Here is a 13,650-nt window from a genome sequence, read left to right on the forward strand (position 1 = left end):
TGGGTTTGACACTGAGCTCCACCTCTGTTAAGTTCTCTGCACCCTAGTTTCTTCAAATGAAAAAACAGAAATGACTTCTGCCTCACAAGGTGGATGTGAAAATTTCGTATAAATGTTGTCTGAATCTGAACCATGGAAAAATAGTGAAAAAGTAGTAGAGAATGGAGAATCCCTAGTCACCTGACCATAGCTACTCTGGTGGTTAAGACCAGATTTTCAGGTGCAAGGGATTCCAGGAATTCCTATAGGTAAGCAATATTTATGTACCCATTACATGGTAACATGTTTTATATATTATCATAAAATACATATTATTCATATTATATGATTAATACATATTTATATATAAATAATATATATATGTACTATAATTATATACAGTGTAATATAAATACTTTGGGGGCTTCACTGAAGGTGGGATTAGAGGCTTGGAAAAAAAGGATAAGTAAGGATATGCTATCTAATTGAATCAAATTATTCAAAATCCTTTTAGAACAGCTAAATCAGGAGGCAAGAAGTGATATTTATTTCTCCTTTAAAGGGAGATAAAAATCCTTAGTTTTCTGATATTTGGAGGCCCCTTCAACCAGCTTCTCCACAGCCCTAGCTCTCATTCCCCAAAGTATTAAGAACGGAGTTCTCTGCCTCTACATTGATGATTTATCCCGGTCACAGAGGGGACACTCGGCTAACTGAGGTTAACAGCTTTCTCGGTTTCATTTCAAAAAGACATTAGCATGGAGGCTCTATGAAATGCTGATATGCCAAATACTGATTCATTCACCTGCAGAGTTCGCTAGAAGGCAGGGACCTATTTGACAGGCAGGGCTGAGCTCCCAGCCTTTTCCTAAAGGGCAATCCCATAATTCATCGCCCAGAGCTAAATTATACCTGACACTTCACTGAAGACTTCAGGTGCACTCGCCCAACAGTAATAAGTCTAATGCAGAAGAAGAGGGTTGGAAATGACAAAGGTATTCTTTCTGAAAATCATATAACTAATTCAATTGTGGGCGGAAATATCTGTGATGTAATACATTCCCAGGCAGAGTTGGGTAAAGGGCAGGAACTGAGCAGATGTGCATGCTTTGCCTTTGTTTAGGGGGATGTGAACTGACTGTACGCACAGAAGGAGAGGGTGACCCTGGTCATGTCCTTATCCCAGCCGTGGCTTTACGCATGGGGGCCTTTACATTGTGCATCTCTACCTAAGCAACATGTCTGTGGATGTGTCGGTGACTTGGCCTAGTCACCAAAGGAGTGCCAAGCTATAATGTGGCTTTCCTCCCTAATTTGCAGGAAAGAAGACTGTCCAGAAGCTGCAAAGCAGTCGGCTCCTGCTACTCCTCCACATGGCTTTCTGTGGAGCAGCTGGATGATAGGCAAGGAGAAGCAGAACGTCTGCCTCCTGCTGTTCAGCAAAGGGTGTCCCAGTAGCCGACTACTTTAGCCTGGTGGTTTTCTTGTCATCAGTCACGGTAGTAAGAGGCCTTTGGGGGTGATTTGGTGCAAGAGAAGTAAAAGTAACATGACAAGGACATTCATTACCTAGCTTCCTCATGTCCCTATTTAGGACTTTTCTTCTCCTCTTTCAGTGTGTGTAGGGGGTTGTGGGCCATTTTATTTGCTTCTGTGTGAAGGAACTAAGCAGGCACATGAGCCTCGTCAAAGCTCTGGGGAACTTCTGAGGGGTTAGTCTAGTAGTATATGTGCCAGGTGTTGGGGACACTACAGTGAACAGGTAGACACAATGTCTTTTCTCATGGAGTTTCTGGTGAACTTGGAGACATGAATTTAAAAAGGAAGAACAAAGAAGATTAAGAAGTTGAACAGTACCTAGCACCCATTAGGTGCTTGATAAATGTTTGCTGAAAGAAGAAACTGTAAAAGGGAAGCAAAGAAGCAAAGAAGAAGAGGTAAACATTACTGACCTCCATGTCTCAGATTCCATGCCAGGTCCTTTCAATTATGTTGTCTAATTCAGTAGTGGATGAATGGTCAAAGTCAAGGTCAGATTCTGGTATAGGACTTCTGAGACTCTCTTTTCATGGTATTCACATGGGAAACTGTTGTCTAATGGAAAGATCCCAAACCCAGGGATCCATAAAACCTGGGCTTTAATAATGATTCTGTCAGTTATTAAGAGTATAGTCTTAGATAAGTCAGTCATCTTCTCTGAGCCTCAGTTTCCACATACATAATTTGTGGATAATAATATCTCTCTTCCAGGAGAGTGAAGAGGATTTGATGAGACGGTGAATTTGGAAGGGCTTTGATGGTAAATGAGATCCAGCTCTGTGTTGAAGGAAAATCAAGTTTTATCCAGTCCATTTTTAAAGAGTTCATTCTGCTTCTAAGCAATGAAATGTTATATGGTTTCAATAATTCCAACAACAACATCAGAAATAATAGTAAGGTTGTCCCTGAAATTATCAAAATGGTATTTAGAAATATTTGTATCAGAAAGATTCTTAGAGTAAGCAAAGGTTTATTCAAGGTGATCATTTGTCCTAAACTTATGAAATATTTAAGGAAATTACTGATACTCCAAAAGTTATATCCTCTCAAGTTGATATAATTAAATTCTTTTCTTAAAATCAATCTCTTGTCCCTTTAGCATGTCTATGAATTCTTTACATGAATTCAAATTTGGAGCAACCAGGAGCATAACATTTCAGATTCTAACTGAATAAAGAATCACCCTATTTAAGGACAGTACGGTTTTAAAGGTACTTTCTCTAATTAGCGTTTTAAAAATTAAAATGAAAATTGTATGTGACTATATTCCTAGTAATCCTTTGTTCTTCTTTTAGTTGTAAGAAGAGGTTAGGTATCACCCATGTTTAATTTTACTCTATTTTTATTTTTTTAGCTCTTTTTTTGTGCTTAACTGTATCTTGGTTCGTGAAACCTCCTATGTCAAAATCTGTGAATTCTTTAATTTCCTTCCCTTTCCCCAGATCATTAGTGAGGTGGTTATAGGATACCAAGTGGGCATCAGTCCTCAGGATTGCAATGGATACTGTCTCCCACCTAAAGGTGAGGGACCATCATTTGTCATTATTCTTTGTTTATGGTCTTTCAGCCAATTTTCAATCTATGTGACCATGCACATATTCTACCCAATTTGAATTAATTTTGCAAGTGGAAATTCATGGAGCAGTGTATCAAATGCTTTAGTAAAATCATATATATCACCTCTAGTGCATTCCCTTCATCCATTAATCTTGTAATGCGATTTAAAAGAGTGATCGCATTTGTCTGGAATGATTTGTCCTTTATCCTTCCCCAAAAGCTTCCTCCTGCTCTTGGCTCCATTATCCTCTACATGCTCTCAGTTTTCCTCTTTTCAAGTCTGTTTCATTATATTATTAGACATAGAGGTTACATTTTAATAGATGATAATTACCGAGAATAGCTTTGAAAATATTTTTAATTTTCTGTTTTGAAAATATTTTTCTATTTTGAAAATATTTACAATTTTCAAATAATCTTTAAAATGTGGATTACTGAAAATTACCTCCATTGATTATTAAATTCATACGCAAACTGCTTTATGCAATCTCTTTATTTCAAGCTACGATTCTGTTAACAATCTATTTGTCCAGGATTTTTCTTTGTTTCTTTTAAATAAGTTTTTATTATAAAGTATGCTATAGTATTTAAGCTGTATTTCCCATTCTTCTTGTTTTAATAGTATTTCCAGAGCCACATTTTCCTTTCTGTCTGGGAAGCTGTACTGCGTAAATTAAGGGTCATTATAAATATTAAATTCTTGCTATAATTCTAACATAATCATATCAACTATGAATGTCTGCATTTGTTTGCAAAACAAGTCTTAGCAAATGTTTTTCTATGTGTATCTAGAGCAATATGTCTGCTTGCTTAAAATATTTCTCAGCTTTTAGTATGGGGTAGGGTTAGGCCAAATCAGTAAATTTAAGATAACAGTTAGTTAACTAAAATATAAAATGTTTCAAACGAGTAAGGTGAGCAGGAATGAGAGGAATAATAATGAAAGAGAAGAATGATAAAATCAGGGACAAGCAAGCATGTTAAAAGAGCATGCAATAATCAATGTATCTCTCAAAACCTAGAGACAAGAATGTCCGCTAAGGCTATATGAGAACTTCTTTTCAAAATGTGAAGAGGCTCAAATATGAATTGATGCTTTGAGACTAATCCTTCGACCTGTAGTTCCAAGGCAAGGTACTTGCATTGGAACTACAGGTCGAAGGATTAGTTCAATCTTTTTCCTTTACTCCAACACTCTGTTTACGAATAAAGGACTTAGAATACTACTTTTTCAACTTTCTGCTTCAGTGGGTGAAAGTAGATGAATGTTGGAATAAGGGTGAGGTCCACAAGGATATTTAGGCATCTCCTCTGTGGACAGTCACCAACGACCCTGATAAGATACCACCTGTAAGGGACATGCAGTGCATATGGGTATCTTAATAAATGATGGGGTGAAATGAGCTTTATCCAGGTCAAGAACTTAAGACTTTATATTAACTCAGATTCAATTTTGTAATAATTTTTGGTTGAATAGTATATTTCAATAAGATATTCTACAGAGGTATCAAAAGCCATTGAATTGGCAGCCAAAGACTCAGGTTCAACATGTGCTTACGCACAAAAATACTGAATGGAAAATAGACACTAGAAAATAAAAATGGCTATAATTTTTTTTCTAATTTTACCTCCATTTTGAGCTCTATCTTCTTCTTCCTGTGATAAGCAGGTCTATTGTAGATCAAAATCAACTTGTACCCAGGAAATATGCAGCCTCACACTGATATGTAAATACCCATTCATCTGAGTAGGGACAGCAAGTATTTATTGCAGGGAAGGAAGAGGTGCATAAAACATTAATTCATATGTACGAATAAATGCTAGTTTTTACAGGACATTAGCATTAAGAAGTTGAGTGCATGTCTGAAAGTGCACCTTCCTGTGCATAAGCATCTATGCTTATCTGTGCAAAGAACTTGAGGCTTTTATTATTAGTGCTCTATTTTTCAAGGAAATTGTAATAATTACTTTCAAGTTCATATGGTTCTAGGGAGAATTTATACATTTGTATATGTTCCTTAAAATGAAAATCATTTTTTTTGAGTGATAAAAAACCCTAAAAGATCAAGGTGTAAAGAAAGTCCTCTCTCTCTCTCTCCATGTTCCTACCGACTCTTCCTTATCTGTACTAACAAGAACCGAAACGAAAAGAAATAGGTCTGAAACCGGGATATTAATATTATTACATCCTTAATATGGGATTATGATGTTTTTAGGAGGCTATAAATTGCAAGTTGCACTAAAAAGGAAGGAGAACAGCATCCACATGACCATCTTTATTGCCTGGGATATGAAGGTGTTATTGATGGAAAATTTGACTCAAGCAAACATTCAAGTTAGTGACTTTAATTTTTTGTTAATTTTAGCTTTCTGTGATTTATGGCTCCCTTGTTTTTGTATTTTCCTTTCTCCTTATTTTCCCTATCTAGTGAATTCCTGTCATGTGCCAGACATTGTGTTAGGTGGTATTAATATAAGCCGTGACCCAAGCCTTCAGGAATGTGCACTCTTTGGGAGGGACAGACAAGTAAGGTGATGGGGACCCTGTGCCGTGCTCAGTATCCGGTTGGAGAGGTTGTGGGAGCTCTGGGGGCACAGAGGAATGGCACCAACTGGGAGATGGTTGGTGAAGTTCATTAGAAGAGATGATTCAGTTGAGTATTAAAAAAATGAGCTGGAACCAGCAAGAGTGAGGGTTCCTAGCTTGCCCTCCAGCGATTTCCTAAAGAGCCCATGGATAGAATTCAGTGGGTCTGTGAACTTGAATGGCGAAAAAAAAAAATAACACTTTTATTTTCACTGATAATGAACCAAAATTTACCATTTCTTTCAATTATTTAGGAAATAAACCACAGTAATATTAACAGTACAAGTGGCAACATCACCAATAGAAATCTATTTTCACATCACAGCCCTATCATGTATTATTGCAGGTAATCTTAAAATATCTCTAATTCTTATAACTACCTTAAAATTATAGTGTAGATCCAACACTGGAACTATCAACATGTTAATATAAAGTACATATCACATAGAAATTGATTTTAATATTTAATTAATTTTAATATTTTAATAACTTGATTTAAATATAAATTGATTTTCTTCGTAATTCTATATATTTTATTTCATACCCTTAAGAGCATTATTCTGAGAAGGGGTCCATGGGCTTCAGGTTTATGGCAGACTGGCAGCGGGGTTCATGGCACAGAAAAGGTTAAGAACCACTGAACTGGTGAAAACTGAGGGAAGGTGCAATGCTTTTTTCAGGAAGAGGAAGAGTTTATGCTTCATCTTAATACTTCAAATTGTACATAATGTTTCTTTAAAAGTAAATGCCGATAGGAATGATGCCTAAATGTGTGCAGAATGGTTTTGTGAAATATAGTAAACAATACAGTCACTATGTTTTCACAGGAAAATGTTCCTGAGGTGCAAACCTATTGATTAGGCATATTAATAGCTCACAGAATTTCTGAGCCTAACACAAAAGGTCTATCATGATACTGGATTCTGCAGCTAGTTGTGGTGTGACAAAGGGTAAAGAAAGATGCCTGAGTAGAATGCTAATGATCAATTCAGATCAACCCATATTTGCCTTATGGTGCATGTCAGTGGTTGTAACAAGTGCTGGAAACACAGAATATGCTGAAATTTTATCAAACATTAACAGCAGCATTGAGCAGCTTTGGAAGGAGCACTTGACCAGGAGTCTGTAGCCTCAGGTCATAGACCCAAGTCCAACACTAGTATTTGTGTCTGTTTACTGTTGGTAAAATGCAGATAATGACTCTTCCTCTAACTTGCCTCATGAGTTTTCTCTAAGGGTCAAATGAGTATGTCAAGATGCTCAGAAAGGCTTGAAACATTAGATGTATATTATTTCATGGAAATCATGAATATCAGTATCACTGTATTTTGTATTATTAATATAGAGACAACAGTGAAATATTTCTATCCTTGCATTATAATATATGTTGAATGGAAAAACCTATTAGGAAAACGGGATTGAAAAATATATCATTATGTATGAAACAAATATATGAATATATCTATAACATAGAAGTTAAATTTCTACAAGACAAAAGACATTGAAGCTTGTTATCCTAAGCCACTAGATGATTCCATACTAAAATCATTTCCCTATGGCTGGCAACAAGCTCTCAAATATGACCTGTAGGAACAGTGGCACAAGACAGCAATGAATTTATGTATGTGCTATTTAGATTTAGTGGCACTAAGATCACAAGAAAACACATTTAATTAGTGGGGAGTGCATTCAATTCTAAAATTTAGATTACTTTCTCTAAATAAACTTATTCTTTAGAAAAATCATGCAAGCACATGTTGATAAATATTGTAAACAATGGGGAAAAATACCAATTGCACAGTTTTTCTTCAAAAAAAAATCTATTCTTTTTAATTATGCTTTTCATTATAGCCTAGCAGAGAAGGATTTAACTACTAGCCTGGGTCTTCCGTTCTCTAGGTCAATGTTGAAAGTTATTTCCACAGTAAAATACATCTTTCACATTCTGGGTGTTGCCATATAAATCAAACAAAGAGAGCTGCATTCCAATTCTCTCCTTTACCACAGAAGCACGCAAGTTACTAACCAGAACATTCTTACACTTTTAGCTTGAAGTGTTTTTCAACCTCAAGTATGCTTAGAAACATTCTTGAGCCAAGGCCACTGTGATTATACCTATCAGAGTTGTATTCTATAAAAATTATCTAAGCCAAATGGAGTCCAAAATACTGACCCTTGACTGCTAATTGTAATAATTCCTAACCCTCAATCATTTGCTAAATGAGACAAATAAGTTAGATTTGAGTTCTGAAACTACCATCTTGAATAAAAAGAAAAAAATAGCAAAGCTTCATATGAATCTGGGAAAGACATAGTTATGCAAATGGTAGAGAAATCTGGGACGTTGCTCTAATCTGCTTATGTTCATTGCTTCCTAAGTACAGACACCTGCATAGAAATATGCAGACATACATGTATTAACTCACATAGATGGACCAGCGTGAGTAAACATTCTAACACGAGGAGAAGAAAATCCCAACAAATTATACCCACATTTGAGACAGGGTATACATACCCACTAACACACACCCTCCACAAGCATGAGATCCAGAAGTCCTTAAACAATTTTGCAGGCAACAATTACAAATTAATGAACATTGATGACAGAAACACAAAGACACACAGTTCAAGATTAAAGCACTGAAGCAAGGCAGACAACTGATAGAAGTAGTCAGAATTTCCAAAACTGAAAAGATTGTATCCTGTATATTAAAGCAGATTCAGGGTGAACAGATTTGTATCCTGTACACCAAAGCAGGCGATAGGCTTATGGAGCAGACACTGATTTCAAAGACCATTCTCCCTACCACCAAAATTTCTAAAAATTAAAGCTGAACGGTTCCAATCCTCTATTAGGCTGTCCTTGTAGTGGACAAAGCTTTGGCCAATGGTCTTGTTTTTGCTGGCTGGCTTCAAAGGCTTTGCTCCCAGGTCCTTAGCGTCCTTTCTTTTTCCATTCCCTTGGGTAAGGGATGCTCTGTTCACTTCATATGAGCTTAGATTTATGAGGTGCTGAGAAACAGGAGTGTGGGGGCCTTCGCATTGTCCTCCTAGATTTAACACTGTAAGCGAGGCCACACAAGGTCTTGGTAACGGTTAACACGTAAGTGTTATAAAGCTGTTTTTTTACTGGAACCCAGTGAAAGTAAGAACAAAGCAACGACCAAAGAAGTCTTCCCTCATTGCCCTTTCTGCCCAGTAGCCCATTCCTTTCTGAGTCCAGGCTCCTGAATGCACATGAAACTGTAGCCTTGACTGGGGAGAGCGGCACTCCTTCCTCAGCTGGAGGCTGCATTCAGAAAGAATGGATTTTTCCTGGCTTCTGATAGTCTGAGACACTGTGCATGTCATTCAGAGGGTGAGCAAAAGAGGGTTCAAAAGAGAAAATGAGATGTATAAACAGATGCAAGCCAGTGGGAAGAGTGCATGAAATAGGGTGAGGGAAGAGACCAATATCAAACCCCACCCTGGGATGGGCCACTCTAGGCTATTTTAATTATAAATATTTATATCCACGGAAGCAAATTCAGAAGGATTTATATCTTAGGGGAGCGCAGATCAATAGATCTGAGCAAACCTCATCTCCAGGCTGACCACTTAACACTGTTATCACCGATTAGGGCTGCATGGCCCTCTGGGAGGGTGTCAGTTTTCCTCTTGGCCTCTGTAGGTCCACCCCATTCTTGGCCCCAAGAGGAAATCAATTATAGGATGCAGGGATCAATACTCAGGACATCAGTTTGGCTGCAGTGGCTCACCTTAGGATCGGAGTTTGGTTAGCCCTCATCTATCCCGCAAACTCCCATTCTTCCCTCACAACCCCTCCAGCCTCCCAGGGCTGCCGGGGGCATCTCGATTTTGATCTTTAGCTCATTAACTGAAATCAGCAGAAAAACTGCTGGCTCTTTTGAGGAAGGAAAGACTGACTTGGTTATTATTTGCCTCACTTTCCAAAAGTGAGGAAACTTACCAGACCTCAAGGATTGGGTCATTTCCTGCCTCGTGGCCCGTGGCATGTTTCCTGCTGCCGACTGTCTGGCTACCAAGTACTGTCGGAGTGGCTGGAGCTGGTGGGTTTCTGTTCCAAGTCAGCCTGCGTCTCCCTATGCTTGGTCTGCAGTTGATAGATCCTCTGCTCCTGAAGCATCCAGCTATTGACCCGCCCAGGGAAAGAAAGAAAAAAATGGAAAAAAAAATCAATTAATACTAAACGGCTTAACAAAACCCGGCATAGCACAGGCCTGAAGTTTACAGGGTAAGAGCTGGTGTGGTCTCAGTGGCAACAGTGGTTGTGGGAATAGGTTCAGCCAGCTAGAAAAGCTGATGTTCCAGGGACAGGAAGCCAATATGGTAGGCGTGATCACACACTCATGCACACATACACACACACAAACACATGGCTGCTCAGTCTGACATGCCTTAGTCAGGGAGCAAAGAGGACAGTGCAGGTACATGTTCATTGTAAGCTGGTGGAAGGTAAACCACTTACCAAAACAGAAGGACTGAAATCAAACTCATAGAAAGGGTGGGCATTTTTCTATTTTCTGGCTTCTTTTGGGGGGAGTGGGGGTGGAAGAGGAGTGGAAGGAGAGGAGATACTGTTTTGTTCTGAAAAGGTAATACCATTTACGTGTTGCAGGAATGTTACCCCAGGCTTTTCTTCGTGCATCTCCCTATCACACTATCACATGCAGGCACACATGAAGCTTTTTTAAGGGGGGGGGGCAAAAAATGGGGGAGCATCATACCTCAGCTGCCAGGCCCTCTCTCTTCTGCAGGAGCTGGCTTTGAAGGCTCAGGATTTTTGCATCTCGCTGTTCCAGCTGTAAAGAGTTTACATAGGGAGGGAGCAAGGAAGGATCATGAATGTCAACCAATGAGCAATTAGCATGACAAGACTAAAGTATTGATCCACTAAAGCTCACTGCACTGCTGTAGCCCCAGAGGTAGAGCAGCTCCCCTGTCACTAACTCCGACAGTGCATTTCAGAAGCCTGTAATGTAGGGCTGGCTACTTTTGCAGCCCTGGCCCCTTCTAGGGTCAGAGGAGGGTGGCATCCTCATGCTTCTCATCTGCAGCTCTCAGGAGTCCCCACCCCTGGGTGGAAAGCAGAGGAGAACATAAAGAATGGAAAGATTTTGGCTGTCCTACTTTATTCATTTTTAAAAACACAGCTCCCTCCCAATGGCACCAGGCAGTTCTATGTATTGATTGGAGAAGGGCTAGGGCGAAATCCTGGCCTGACAGCTGGGGCTGGAACTAGGTGGTTTACCATTCTGCATGGTCAGGGGCAAACTGTCTTCTGTAGTTCCAACTCTGGCCAATACAAATACATACTTCCTGAGCACATTTTAATCACTTTAAACATTAAGGGTCAAAATGAGAGGGGAAAAGGTGTTATTTCACTAAAAAGGCACCCTTATACCTCGATGTAAAGCTATAATAAATCAAGAGAGAAAATAATGGAGTCTGAGACTTGGCAGATGTGATGCTTAGATGACACTAGCCAGTGGGGGCATTACCCCTGTAAGGTTCTCCATTCTCCATTGATTCCCTCCCTTGTGACTCTCAACCATATTCATATTAACCCTTCTTCTACTTTTCCCTCTATCCATTCCATGCCTTCACAAGTTGACTTCTTATATAGTTTTTGCATTTTTTTCCATACTTTTCTTTAAAGAACCACTAGGAGTCCATCTCTTCCACAAAATCTTCCAAGTAGTGGTGATCATTATTTTTGTGTGAGCTTCTAATTTGTTCTCCAAACTTCTCTATCATTCCGAGCAATACAGATATGGTTTTGATGCTTAAAGAACTTACAGATAGCTGAACCAATGAGCTACTCACTGACAACAAAACCATCCATCTGTCCTCCACCCTCCATGATCTAGCCATCCTCTATCCACTCATTCATCAATTTGTTGATTCATTCAGTCTCTGTTTAATGAGAACTTCCTTTTGTCAGGAACTGCTCTTTGCTGAAAATACAATGGTGTGGCAGATTTGTGTGCTTGCTGATGACTATTTTCTTCTCTTCTTTCCGGATCATAGGTAATCTGTATTCCCCAGCTCTTTTATAATAGGGACTTGTGACTGAATTCTGTCCAGTGGAATATGGGTAGAAGTGATGCAGGCCTGGCCCAGCTCATTAAAACCTCCCACATGATCCTTTTTTTTTTCCCCCTTCCGCTGTGACTTTCATGGCAACATGTTGAAGATGGTGGTGCAATACAAGTCTCCGGGGTTCAGATGGAGAAGAATTGCCTAATCTGCGTCTGACTGTGGCATGAGGAATAAATATTTATGGTGTTAAATTATTGAGATTTTAGGTTTTTTTGGGTGAGGATGAAGTAGCAGTTAGTGTTACTTTTACTAATAAAAACGGTGACCAAGAACAGATATGGCATCTCCCATCATAGAGCCTGCAGTCCAGTGGGTGAGAAAGATATTAAATAAACAATTACAAAAATAAAAGTAAAAGCACCACTGTGATAGGTATAGTAAAGGAGAGGGTATCTGAACCAATATACACGTATATCAGACATCTAGACCATTTACTTAGACTACTGCAATTGCACGTTTATGCTGAGTTTTGAAGGTTGAGTGAACTGGGGGAACATGAAGGTGTGCCAGGAAGAGGGAACAGAATGTGCAAAGTCACTATGGTAAGAAGGAGTGAGGTACATTCCAGGAATGGAAAGAACTCTAGTGTAGGTAGAACACAGAGAAAGAGATATGGTACAGCATGAGGATGGGGAAGTGGGTAAGATCCATTTGGAGCTTTGTAGGTTATGCATTTTAGTTTCCACCTTAAGGTCATTGGGAAGCCACTCTAATTTTAAGAAAGATGGCTAACAAAATCATATTTATATGTGGAAAAATTCTCTCTGGCTGCAGCATGAAAAACAAAATGATAGTTCCATTTCCAGCCATAAGATGGAAGAGATAACCCCAAACCCCCTCTACCAGAAATGTTAAGATGTTTCAAATAAGACAGCATATTCTTTTAAATAAATGGCTAACCTTGCAAGTATAGAACTCCCCAAGTTCCAGGTACAAAGAGGTAACTGAAATGGGAGCAGTAAGCCATGGAACATGTACCTGCCTTGAGGAGGACTGCCCACTCTCAGTGACCCCAGGGATTAGGTTTTAACATCTGTATGGGGATGGTGCCCATGAAAGTTAGGAATCTGCAACTGATAAGCCCTACTAAAACTGAGACAATTAAAAGGATAGCCTGGGGAAAATAAATCCATCTGTTGTCACAGAATGCTTTTATTTTCCTGTGCGTGGATGGGGAAAAAAGTCTCTCCTGAGAATTTGCGACCATGCTTTACAGTTTTGGGAATTTATATTTGCTATCCACCAAGTACAGAATTAAAATCAAACTTGGTCTCAAGCTGATAATATCCCTGCAGGATTTGGTAGGAGCAAATCCAAAAATACTCTAGAGGGCCACAGCTTCATATAGGTCACTTAGGCTTCTCGTAGAAAAAGTCCTGCCAAAGATGTACCCACAGATTACAAAGCTAAAAGCCATGAGTGAGAGTAACAGACAAAGCAAGCAGCAGATTTACACCTCCGAGAACTTGAGGTGACAGAACAATCTGGTAGAGACTGCAAAAATAAGTATGTTTAAAGTGATTAAAGACATAAAGGAAGGTATCAAACTCACACAAAAATAGCAAGACATTATGAAAAAAAGAATGTGAACTGGAAAGGGATAAGAATAATGCATCACAACAAAAAAGAATAATGCACCAGGATCAAGGATGTGATTCTCTTACCAAATGTGCAGGACACTTGGTACATAGGAAGAATTAGGATGCAGTCATTTTTTAAAATCTTTTTCTTTTCTCTAAGTTAAAATATGTTATTTATATAGGACAAATCTCTCACTTGCTTTGTTAGTGACATCTAAAATGTAAGGGCATAATGACTGCCCCAAAGCCAGGAAATATTTTCCATATTTGAAACTTATGGTCAGC

General features: G+C 38.8%; 1 protein-coding gene across 1 annotated transcript in view; it reads right to left on the reverse strand.

Annotated features, from left to right (window-relative positions):
* PMFBP1 (polyamine modulated factor 1 binding protein 1) overlaps window positions 1–13,650 on the reverse strand; it is a 509,524-nt gene that overhangs the window by 146,905 nt on the left and 348,969 nt on the right. Inside the window, exons 16-17 of the mRNA XM_084959706.1 lie at window positions 10,411–10,485; window positions 9,633–9,813 (exon numbers count right to left, since the gene is read on the reverse strand). The gene's annotated coding sequence lies outside the window, so the exon portion shown is untranslated. The remainder of the gene's footprint in view (window positions 1–9,632; window positions 9,814–10,410; window positions 10,486–13,650) is intronic.

This window comes from Sus scrofa, chromosome 6, assembly GCF_054392235.1.
Source record: "Sus scrofa isolate SSC_HxYL_T2T_F1_AM1 chromosome 6, Sscrofa_HxYL_maternal_Yorkshire_Landrace_v2.0, whole genome shotgun sequence".
Classification (NCBI taxonomy): domain Eukaryota; kingdom Metazoa; phylum Chordata; class Mammalia; order Artiodactyla; family Suidae; genus Sus; species Sus scrofa.